Here is a 13,284-nt window from a genome sequence, read left to right on the forward strand (position 1 = left end):
CAACAGGTAATCTGCATTCCCTTTTGTGTGGCTGATTACTCTGTTTGACTCAGGGCTGTCACTCTGTATGTTTGAAGGGCTGGGCGGAGAGCATTGATCAGCTCATCCTGTTTGACAGACCTATCCATCAACGGTGATGACTCTATTCTGGGATCGTTGGGATGTGTTCCATCTCTTATAATCCTATCTCAGCGTACAGGAAGTATGTGTCCTGTAGTGTGCCAGTCAATGCTTTGTATTTCAGTGGTGTCATCGAGCAGAGGTGGCAACGATTTACTTTCTCGGTAAAAACCACAAGATTTAAATCCGATTTTCACAGTCCATCCACCTGTGCTTCCTTATTATTAAAGGCTCAGTTCACCGACATGACAAAAAATATATTTCCTCATTTACCTAGGGTGGCACCTACCTTCGCAGACCAGTTTGTTTTAAGTTCTTTAGGTTTTCCGATATCTGTCTCTGAGATGCCTGCCTCCACCTCAATGTAATGAAGTTATAAATTGATAAAATAAATAAAAAAGCAACTTTTATTTGCCCACATTACTCTGGATAATGAAGAGAACCTACTTAGTGGAACTATTTTGCACTGTAGAAATAGTCTTTAAGAAAACTGTTCACAATGCAGTTAAATGATCAGGTTTGCTGACAAGAACAACCAAATAATCAAATTGCAAGTAAAGCTGGCATTGTAAGTTTCTGCAAACTGCAGATACATAACATTTGCATGTTATTATGTAGCAGATACAATGCTGTGGTTAACATGAGGTTAGGTTTAGGCACAAAAACACTTGGTTATATTTGGGAAAAGATCATTTTTTGGCTTAAAATACCCCGTTTGGGGGAAACACAGCGATGTCTTGGTAAAAACAATTGCTTTTTGGACCACTATCTCATCATGAAAAGCAGCAATGTTTTGGTAAAAAACAACTGCTTATTGTGCCTGAAAACTGCTGGAAAAACAACGATGGGTCATTAAAAAAGCTGCAAGAATGACAGTGATGGGTCGCTAAAAAGCAGATATGTCTTGGTGAAAAACAATCGCCTCTTGTGCCACTATCCGGGCAGGAAAAGCAGCAATGTCTCACTGAAAAACAAGTGCTTTTTGGGCCACTATCCTATCATGAAAAGCAGCAATGTCTTGGTGAAAAAATACGACTGCTTATTGTGCCTAACAAGCTGCTGGAAAAACAGTGATGGGTCACAAAAAAGCAGTAATGTCTTGGTGAAAAACAATCGCTTTTTAAGCCTCATCCAGGCGGGGAAAGCAGCCATGTCTTGCTCAGAAACAGCTGCTTATTGTGCCTAAAAAAAAGCTGGAAACAGCACTGACTCAATAAATCACAATCGGTTTTGCTGTTTGTCAGTCTGGAACAATGGTCTGCAGCTTGGCAGGGGTCTTGCCTAGGTGTCACACCATCCACCATCCCCTCCACCTCCAGATGACAAAGCCAGCTTATATATTACATCACTATATGATATGATATGTATGAAACATGGGAATTTAACATTTTCATGGTTGGCAAAAATGTACTTTTTTTATAGTTTGGTTGAACTGGCCCTTTAACTTGTCACTGTTCCCCTATTCATCTAGACTCGAGGACAACAAGGCTTGTTCCACCTGAGGTTATGATTCTGCATGGCAGGCTGCAGTTTTAATGCCAGCTCATGGGAGGGTTTTTGTTCAGATTTGCACCCGGCGTGGCCTCCAGGACGGAGGTGTCTTTGTTGCAGTAAATTGTCCCTTTGTTGTTGTCTCTCTGGGCACTGAATAGCTCTTTGTGTTGCTGACTGATAAAGCTTCTGCAAACAGCCATCTCACTCACACATATGCGCACATACACAAACACAGCCACGCAGCCAGAGGTGTCGCTAACGATGTTACATCTAAGTTAGATCACAAACTGACAGATCCACATACAGTGTGACAGTAGATGCCTGGATAAGATTATCTAAACTGGGCCTCGTCCTTACTGGTCACACCTGCTATTCCCACTTTGAGCCACTATTCCTTCAGAATCAATCGAAAGGGCCCTCCCACCTATGATTGGTATTATTCTGTGAGACTGAATGAGCAGTAGGTCGGTATCCGAGTGGCACATATTTGCATTTTATGGCCCACTGCAGAAGGCTTGCGGGACTGATTAGGTGGTTGGTTACTCCAGGGCTGGAGGACTGAGACCAGGCGGGCACATCTGTCATGGTTTACACATATTAGAAGTGCAGAAGGGTGTGACTATCCTCATCAGACTGGGCTGTATATGACCTTACAGCGCTATAGGTAACTCAAAAGATCAATCCTCTGCTCAATTTACAATATCTTTCATCATATCTGATCAACCTTATCCCGTTTTCTTTGTCTCAGAGCTCTCCTGACTAGTGCTCTTGTCCCTAATCCTATTCCCCAATATTCCCACGAGTGCTCTCCAATGATTGTGTCCACATCACATCTGTCTACTCTCTTAGCTTCTGCCTGTGTGTGTGTGTGTGTGAGGGAGAGAGATGGCATTATCTTAATGTCAGAGTAAATTTCCTTTGGTTGTTGCACAGAAGCCAGGGCTCTGTTGTAACAGCAAACATTCACATGAACAGATAACAGCCTGCAGCCTTCTGCTCTCCATAGGCCGTTTATTTGCACACAAATACATGAGTGGCACGCACACACACACACACACACACACACACACACACACACAGACCATAATGTCGGGCAACAACAGGGGTCCCAGACATATGGGGATGCCTGTATTACTGTTTAAAGGGGAAACAAAGAGGAAACCCGCCTAGTCACACATACACACACACACACACACACACACACACAGACGCATGGTGTTTCCTAATTCAGTTTATGAGAGCACCTGTCCGTCAGTGTATTGCATTATGGCAGGTAATGTGATTAGGTGTCCGCCTCTGTTTGTGTGTGTGCATCTGTATGTGTGTTCCATACATACACCAGAGGGCATCTCAAGTGTCCCCAGCACAGAGCTGCAGCTGGGGTCAGAGGTCAACGATCCAGATGCCCCGTGGGAAGCCAGCAGGTGTAGGAAAAACACGAATGATCATGAAAACAGGCCGATGATCTCTATCTTCTTTGTCTATATTCCTCCTTCACTGAAACTGATAACTAAATAATAGCTCATTTAATCTTATTATGTGTTACGCTTTGATTCTTCTTGTACCTCAAGCAGTGATGCCCCCAGAAATTTTTCATCTGAAAATCTTGGGTTGGCACACCAAAACCCTTATTATTACCCTTGGGTAGCTAAGTTTAATGTATTATTCTTGTGATAAATAAAAAGAACAAACAAATAATTTGAAGCTCAATTCTGAGGCTACTCTGTAAATACTTTTCTCAAAGGCCGAGTACAGATACAGATGATTTAGTTGATTCAACAGATACGGACACAGACACAGATAGTGGTGTACTCGCTCATCCCTGTCAAATCAGTGGCGTAAGGTAGTGACAATGGGCCGCAGTGCACGCTATTATGAGCGGCCCTATTATGCCCTAGTTACGAGTTATGAAGCACACACACACACGCACAGTTTTAGGTGTATATATATTTTAGCAACAGTGTGTCTTACTGCCGCTTTTACGTTACATCCACTTGCACATACTTTATATTGGTCACATTAACATACATATTACACAGCACTCATCATTACATATCTGTATAAGACAAATCTACAAAAGAAATCAGGAAATTATTAGTTGAACTTGATAATTTTTTATTGGTAAATTATAGTTTTTAAATAGTTTATGTAGAATAAGTTTATAATTTGTTAAAGATTGACACTGTTTTACAAAACCAGAAAACCATGATGGAGATGGGTTTGCCTTATTCAGGGCATGTTTGGAAAATAGCACCATTTTTGTTTTAATGTGAGTTCTTCTTTGAACATGGGCGTATTTCCAGGTGGCAGTTGGGCCCCTCCACCCCATGGGCCACAGCACAACCGCGCTGCCTTCACTGTCTATATTTACGCCCCTGTGTCAAATAGTCTGGTTGTCCCCTTCCATTAAAAGACAGATATACAGCTTAAGTCTGAAGGAGCACATTGACTGTAAGGAACAAAACATTTACTGCCAACAAGCCTACGCAAGTTTAGGGGAGACTTGTGGCTATCCATTGGTCCCATTTTCATTCAGATATCAGATATAACCTTGTGAAAATGGCCATGCTAACTGTTCCCTCGCCAAAATTAAGCCTTAACTTCGCAGGATTATTTATTACCCTTAAAAAGAAGCTATGCTGAAATGATTGGTACCAATGGATGCCTTAAAGGGATAGTGCACCCAGAAATGAAAATTCAGTCATTATCTACTCACCCATATGCCGATGGAGGCCCTGGTGAAGTTTTAGAGTCCTCACATCCCTTGCGGAGATTGGTGGGGGGAGCGACTAGCACATCTAATGGCAGACGGCGCCCCAGACTAACGTCCAAGACCACAAAATTGAATCCACAAAGTATCTCCATACTGCTCATCCATAGTGATCCAAGTGTGCTGCAGCCCCGACATAAAAAGTTGTTTCGAAAAACGTCACATGAACTCTGTTTTTAGCCTCACTGTAGCCTGTAGCTCTGACTGCTTCTCTCATGGGCAGTCCTTCTGACAGATATAGATGGTTTTGTGTGTTTAAACAGAGGACAAAAATGGCAGCAGCTTTATGAACTCAGATTTCTGCTTATTTTTAGGTTTTCATTGGTATTTTTATTCTTTACAGGAACATTCTTGTCTGAATGTGCTCCCATTACATTATAATTGTGGGCATATTAGCATACTGATGCTAGCATTTAAGTCAAAGCGCAGCTGTGCTAGCATAACTGTAGTCTTGTGTCTATACTGACAGTGGTATACATCCTAATATGTCTAATCTCTATGAACAGATATCTGCATATGTTTGCAGAATATGTAGGCAACAGGACACCATTTTGGTAAGAAAGGCATTCTGGGTTGTCCGTGTAGTCTAAGCAGTATTTACCAACGACATTTGAGCGAGCTTTGGTTGCCTGCAGGTAAACAGTCTGTGTGTTGAGCAAAAGAGGAAAAAAGCAGAGGCCAAAATATATTCTCAGAACCTCTTTTGTTTTTTTCTTATTTGCTGTGTATCTTGTGGAATTGTTGTACCTTGTTGATACAGACAAACCTGCATTCCTCTAAGCATCCTTTCACTGTAAATGCTACCAGCACAGAGTATGTGAGGACAGGTGTAAGCCAGACATCTGTGGTACTCTTCACTCCACCTCTTTCCCACCCACAGGACAACACTACATCTTCCTCATCTGAGCTGCAGTGCTGGTTATTCTAGCACAGTCTGCACAGCACTGCCACTCAGTGGTGAGAATGGCACCTGACTGACATGTTGAGAATACAAGGTGCATTTTGTCCCCTTATATCTGTTCTTTGATGAATGCAGCGATGGCATAAACAGGCTTCAAGCAACAGTTTGAGTTTTAAAGAGTCAGATTATATTTGAGCTTAAACGGGCAGTTCATCTGCAAATCAAAAATACATATTTTTCCTATTACCTGCAGTACTAATTATTAATCTAGATTGTTTTGGTGTGAGTTGCTGAGTGTTGGAGATATCCGCCGAAGAGATGTCTGTCTTCTTTCCACTATAATGGAACTAGATGGCACTCGGCTTGATGTGCTTGAAGGGCCAAAAATATACATTTGAAAAACTCAACATCAATGTCTCTTTCCAGAAATTATGACCTGGTTACTCAAGATAATCCACAGACCTTGTTTTGAGCAGTTTTATAGGAACTATTTTCTTTGTGCCAAACTACAGCCACCAACTGTATCACCGTGCAGAAGGAAGGAATCTACTGCTAGCTCACCTAGCACTCATTGAGCTAGCTAACATTACAGGAGGACACCATTAATGTTTAAGACTTGTGCTGTCATAGGCACAAGCCTCTCGTCCAGGAGTAGATGCATGCTTCCTTCTGCACAATAATAAAACTGGTGGGTGTAGTTTGGTAGAAAGAAAATAGTTCCGACACAACACACAATAAAATGTGGATTATCTTGAGTAACCAGGTCATGATTTCTGGAAAGAGACATTGCTGTTGAGTTTATTCAGATGTACTTTTTTGGCGCTTTGAGCACCACAAGCTGAGTGCCGTCTAGTTCCATTATACTGGAGAGAAGGCAGACATCTCTATGGCTGATATCTCCAACACTCTGCAACTCACACCAAAACAATCTAGACTGATAAATAGCGCTATGGGTAAGAGGAAAAATGTGTACTTTTGATTTGAAGGTGAACTCTCTCTTTAAGCAAATCTAACTGCCACACTGTGTCACGACTACTCCTCAAAAGCCTATATATCCAGTTATATCAAAGTGTTACACGTTAGAAAGTGGTTGTGCTGCGCAACTTTTTGAGGAGCAGCAACTTCCTGCAAAAGAGCAATGCAACTGAAAATAGCACTGGATCAAACCAGATGGATTCCTTAAAATTCATGCTTTGAAGAAATCCATTTCAGTTATCAGAAAAAGAAGCAAATGTTGCTTTATACATCTTGAGGTTATTATATTAGAGTAAATCAAATTTACAAGAGAGTTTAAATTGGAATTGACTGTTTTCTTTGCCGTTACATTCAGGTAAACGGTAAAACACATGTCACACTACTGACCAACCTGCTCTCTGTTGTCCCACCTTATACCAAATTTATTTTTTATCTATTCAAAGGAGATCTCTTTTCCAACCATGATTTAATCTGCTCTGTGCAAACATGACATTTTCTTCCATAATAACAAATTCACTAAAATTCCATATTTAAAAATTTTCAGATTGACCTGATCGACCTCGACTACCCTCCGTCCAGGTGACAGTAGAAGAACAAACAGACCCAACAGGCTTTATCTGCTGTGTAGTAAACAGTCCCTTCCCCCGGCCGACCCTCCTCTGGCTTTGTTGACTCGTCTGCAGCTCAGCTTGACAGTTTATCCATTGAAGGCTCAGAGGAGGTTGAGGAAGGTGAATGGAGACAGGCAGCTGGTCCAGATGGCGTCCTGAGCAGGTTTATGGAGGGGTTTGTTTAAGATGCCTGGATAAAGCAAGTGAAAACGACCTCAGTGTTGCAGTAATGAAAGCCTTGTCAGGTGAGCACGTCTTGGCTGATTAGATTTAGGTTTTTCTTTCATAGGCACAAACTGCACTTTTTGTCCTGTGGAAACAACTGCTGCCATCGCAACATAATAGGGATTTACATATCATCATCAGTAACCTGCAACTTATCTATTTTGTTTAAAGAAAAAGGTCTATGGAGAAAAAATGTTGCGACTACATTTACTTTTCCTTGTTATGTGGTTTTGTTTCAACAATATATTGATCTGACAAAGTGGAGAAGAAGGTGTTTACGGACCGCTGAAGCTAAATGCTGCATTATAACTTGTATTTGAAAGATTATAAGACAGTTACATCAATTGCACCCACTGCTGTGGTAGTAAAATGTGAAGTTAAAGGATGGGTTCACGTTGTCAAATGTGTTTCAAAGCAGTACTGACTTGTGGTGGCAATAGCTCAGCCCATAGGGACTTTGGCTGGGGACTGAAGGATTGCTGGCTAAGCGCTGTCTGGACCAAGTATGGAGTGTTGGAAGTGGTAGCAGGAGAGGTGCCAAGTCACCTCCTGGGCACTGCCGAAGTGCCCCTGACTGTGACCACCCAATGACATCACTGATAATACTGATTTGCACTTTTCACCTTATTTTTTTAGTATTGTTTAAAATTGGCTTAGTACATTTATTTTACTTTAAACAGAATTACTTGTGTGGTCTCCGTTGTTTGTCTGAGCTTGGAGCCGGTTCATGACAAAATGGGGGCTCGTCCAGGATCCCACAGGATGATGTAGGGAGCGCTTGGGTGGAATGAATGTGTGGTGTAGGTGAGTGTGAGGGAAAGCAAATCAAATTATAGCTGCTGAGCAGCGATGGGTCGGGTCCGGGCATTTTTAGGCAATTCTGAGCAACAAGCAGAAGAATTGGAAGACATTTAGCAACACAATCTGCCTTTTGCATCAGCTGAGGCTTGAACTCACAACCTCTGAGACTAAGAATCAATTTCTATCTCTCTGAACTAATTAGTCAGTGACAAGTCATGTGTAGCTTCACAGACTGACTAAGTCAGACGTGCAGGTTTAGCAGCCGTCCATGCATGGAAAAGTAGATTTCAAACCAGTGTAAAAAATTCAGTTATTAAGATAAAAATCTGAAAATACACATATTGCATCTAGACAGCATGGAGATGTTGGTAATTTGTTTGTAACAATGATTGATTTGCTCCATAAGTGAAAAACTGATGTTTAAAATTACCATTTTTACATTGACTCCAATTGTTCACATTAGAGCAAAATTCAAAATGCTGTCAAAAATTCAGTCTTTTTGCCACACATCATCTACCATGACTCTAGAATTTTGTCTTTTTTCCATGAACACTGAAGATTTATTTAGCAAGAATTTGCATGTATATGTTTACAGTACCATTTACAGTCAAACATTTTGATGCACTGTAGGCTCAATTTTTGATAAATCAAAAATCTGAGAAACATAGTTTTTGTACGACAGTCTGAAGATGCTCTGTAGCAAGTTTGGTGTCAATTGAGCAAAAATTGTGGGAGGAGATAGGTTTAAGAAGTTTTACAGTTTTTGAAAAAAACAGAGTGATGAACTTCATAATTTTTAATAGATTTAAATGTACAAAAGTTTCTTCAGTATTTGGGGCTACAGTTTGATGAAAGTTGTGAAGTTGTAGCACGTATGGTTGATTTGTTATGAATTTTCAAAGTTTTGAACTTTAGACGCTTGCTGTAGCGCCACCATCAGGACTATTTGCTTGAGTTTACAGCTGAGGATATCTGGCATGAGACTGGACCTTTGTGCAAAGTTTGGTGAGTTTTCACCTATGGGAAGTATGATTTCCTCGGAATAAGAAAGAAGAAAGAAGAAGAATACCTAGGATTACAATAGTGTCCTGGCAGCTTAGCTGCCCGGACCCTAACTAACATAACAAAACAACCCAAAACCCTGTTAGCCAGGAGCAGAGAGAGAGACTGGAACTGATAAATCCAGCCTTCTAGTGACTTAATCAGGAAACTGGATTCAGGTGTGGCTCATCCTCCAGCAGAAAAAAGGACATCACAGGAACAACCAGCAAAGAGGGAGGGGTCGTCACAGTGACCAAGGCACTGAATCCCCAATTGCTCCAGGCAGCCCCCTCACCCTGACATCCCTCCATTTAATGCATTTATAGGTCCTGTTTGTGCATGTGTGTGTATTTTGGGCTGGTGTGTAAATGACAACAGAGTGAAAAAATTGAATTTCCCCTCGGGGATTAATAATGTATATCTTCTTCTTCTTCTCAAATGCACGTTGAAGTAACTCTTGGTTGCTGTCATCATTTTTCATGTCTATACTGGCTGTGAACAGATCCTCTCTTAACACAATTCCAATGGAAGTGATTGGGAATAAACCCGCAGTAATCGTTCATGAGGCTTCAGCAGTGTGACTCAGTCACCATCTTTCAGAGTTGCAGTATCTTCAGTATGAAAATCCCTCCTTGTTTTACTATAACTCTATTGTGGGTTCAGACTGTACAAACAGGACAGGAGGAATAACAACTTACAACCTTTAGTCAGTATGGGAGTATTAGTGCTGTGTATTGGGACGAGCTTAGAACATGTAAATATCCCTTAATTTACTGAGCTCATCAAAGAAATTTTACGTCTAAAAAATCATCACATTATGCGTCTGCACGTTGCCATCGTAACACTATAAACATAATTATTCTGTTGAGAAAACAAAAGTGAAATAAAAACATTGTGCGTACCGAATGTCTCTGGTGTGTAATTATACCTTTCACATTAAACTCACGGAGCATATGGTCACAATCATTAGTTTAATAACACTGGGATTACACACAGTATAAGCAACTTAAAACACAAAACATTATTATGCTGGATTGTTTATATGAGATGTTTCCAAACATTTTGAAGGGGTCAAGTTGACTCTTTCCGAGGTATCCAAGTTCCTTGGAACATCAGGAGCGGAAACGACAGGTGGCTCTGGGGACTCCAGCCCCAAATGTTTTCTCTAAAGCCCCACATGCTGTTCACTAAAGAAATGTAAATGTTCCTCTGAGCATTGAAGACCATATTAACTTGGCATTGTTATGGATCCCTGATTTGCAATTAGAGCAGCCCAGATTATTATGCCGTGGATTCAAATGTAGCTGATGTGCCAGACAGTCATCCTTTCTGTGAACTCAGTCAGACTACTCATGTTTTAAATGTTTATTTCAACAGTAGAACATAGTTAGAGTTTGGCGTCTTGACTCCGGCCTCATCGCTCCCTGCGGATATGCTTACACGAGATACTGGAGAGTGATGTTAAATATTTTCCCTCCTTAGCTGGAGCCTGCAGGTGGATGCTGGGGTGGAGGTGGGGAGAGCGAGCAGCAGCAGCATGACATATGTGTATGAATCAGTGCAGCTCAAGCTGACTGCCTGAACCAGCTCGCAGGCGTCACTCCATTAACATCAGACAACTTTTGCCTTTTTGTAGCTGTCAGGAGTGAAAGTTATTCATGCTCAACTTTTTTTTTGTGATATGGTTTCAAAATGAAGACAGTTGGAGAACAATTACATGCAAACAAAGATGAAGGCTCTACAGGATGATTTTGTCCCATGGCAACGATCATGTTTTCCCAAATGATACACAGATTTGTAGTCAGTCTATTATCTGAAATGGCTTAAAAAACACTGCATATAGCTGCTGTAAATGGGAAAACAAATCCCCCCTCGGGAGCTTGTTGGGCTCAGCACTGAATGTTTACAATGTTTGGCTCTGCTGCTGCTTTATGTAAAAGTGTTCTGTATTGGTTTGCCAACTTTTAAAGAAAGTTTCCGCTGTGACTTTCAGGCAACCTGTGCCCATTGACTGAGGAGAAAAATAACATAAATCAAAACTCTCAAACTTTGCTTTAAACGGACTATTTTGGGTGGGTGTGTTGTATCTTAGTATATAATGACAAAAACTCTGTCTGTCTGTGTGTCTGTTCCACGTTTTTCTCCTCACTGACTTGGTCAATCCATGTGAAATTTGGCACAGTGGTAGAGGGTCATGGGAGGATGTGAATGAAGCAATATTACATCAATTGGCCAAAGGGGGGCGCTATAGCAACCGATTGAAATTGCAAACTTTGAATGGGCATATCTCATGACCCGTATGTCGTAGAGACATGAAACTTTGCACAGAGATGCCTCTCCTCATGAGGAACACATTTGCCTCAAGATCCCATAACTTCCGGTTATATAGATTTTCCGCCATTTTGATTTTTTTGAAAAACACTTCAAATGGATCTCTTCCTAGGAAGTTTGAGCGATCTGCATGAAACTGGATGAACATAATCTAGGGACCAATATCTAAAGTTCCCTCTTGGCAAAAGTTGGAAAACTTACTAAAACTGAGCTTCTATAAGGCAATGAATATTGCGGAGGGCGTGGCTCATCACATAAAGGTGTATAACATCTCAAGGGTTTCACCCATCACCACGCAACTTTGTAGGCATATGACCACACATAATCTGAGGGGACCCCTCCATTATTGATCCCATCAAACAAAATGGGGGCGCTAGAGAGCTCATTTGTTATCTAGGCCTAACCGCCATATGGATTTTTACTAAACTTGGTAGATATGTAGAATAGGACGCCTCAAGGTGACTGGAGAAATTTAACTCTAATTGGCAACTGGGTGGCACTATAACAACAGAAAAATGCTTAAAAGTGGCTAAAATGCAACCGATCGCTGTGGCTCCCCCTGTGGACCAATGTTTGTTTGTTTTCTAATGTTTGGTATGACTAAGTCATGGTATGGTATGCTGTACTCAATGGGTATGGACTAGTTGGGTTATATTAGGCAAGGCAGCTTTATTTGTGCAGCACATTTCATAAAGCAGGGCAATTCAAAGTGCTTTACAGAGCAATAAAATATAAAATATAATAAGGGATACAGATTTACATTAAGAGTAAAGAAGAAAAATGACATAAAAGGTCAAATTAATTCTAAATGATTTACAATTTAAAAATAAAAAAATATAATTAAATTTTAAAATCAAAATAGAAAAATAAAATAATAATAAATAATAATTAAAATTAAAAAGATGCAAAGGTTATTTAAAATGGAGTTAAAATGGAGTTTTATGAAGTTGCCATGCAGTTAAAATCAATTTAAGTATTTGAAAGTTTATATTTGTATATTATCTTTATACCTTCATGTATCAGAAGCTGTGTGCATATATTTATTTAATGTCCATGATGTTAGGCCTTTATCTATTTGGACTTTACATGTAGGCTGCTCAAATTTTTCTGAAGTCAATATATATTTGCATAGAGCATATCTAAAAGAAGCTGTCAAAGCAAGACCCTCCATTGTTACACACATCAAACACTACCAACAGTGAGGTAAGAAAGTGCTGACACCTTCTACCAGAGCAATGTGCTGCAAAGCTAACTTGGATATGAAAGACTGAATGCTGCTTTTTTTATACCCCTAAGGAAATGGCTGCAGTGTGTATCTCTGGCCAGGAGGGGGCAGTGTTTCCATTCCTAATGCTTCACAGGTCACAGATATTGCATTAACAGACACTTGGGATTGAGGGATTGAATTCTTGGAACCTCTCTGATACCACTCTGACTCTCATGTGCCCATAATAAAGTCGATGAAACATCTATTTTATAATGCATTTAATATCTATGTTTTCAGTACAGTAAAATAGGTTTTCACGTCCATGAATATTTTTCCAGGACTGTGTGTGTGTGTGTGTGTGTGTGTGAGTGAGTGAGTGTGTGTGCTGGGTAAATTTGCTCATCTCTAACATTTCATATCAGAGCTATAAACTTGGCTTGCTCCAGTAGACTGTGATATTGTTGCTGGAATGTTCTCTGAAAGGATTTTATGGTCTTTTCCTGTAAAGTCTCTTTTGGGACCGACTGAAAATCCTCCTCAACAGACAGTTGAGTATTTTTGTAGAAATTCCCCCTGACAACCACAGAACAAATCTAATAAAGTCTGAGCACCTCGCTGGGCTTTCTCAAGTCTCAGTGATGATTGCAACATTCTCTCCCTGTGTGATTACAAACTCTAAATCTGTGAGACACTGTTGTTCTTCCATTAATAGACCTTATGCATCATCAATATTTGCTTAACATTATGGAGTGTTAAGAAGTGCAAGCTGACGTCTCAGCATTTTATTATATAACGTTTATGCTATATT

Source organism: Epinephelus lanceolatus, chromosome 6 (assembly GCF_041903045.1).
Source record: "Epinephelus lanceolatus isolate andai-2023 chromosome 6, ASM4190304v1, whole genome shotgun sequence".
NCBI classification, from domain to species: Eukaryota; Metazoa; Chordata; class Actinopteri; order Perciformes; family Serranidae; genus Epinephelus; species Epinephelus lanceolatus.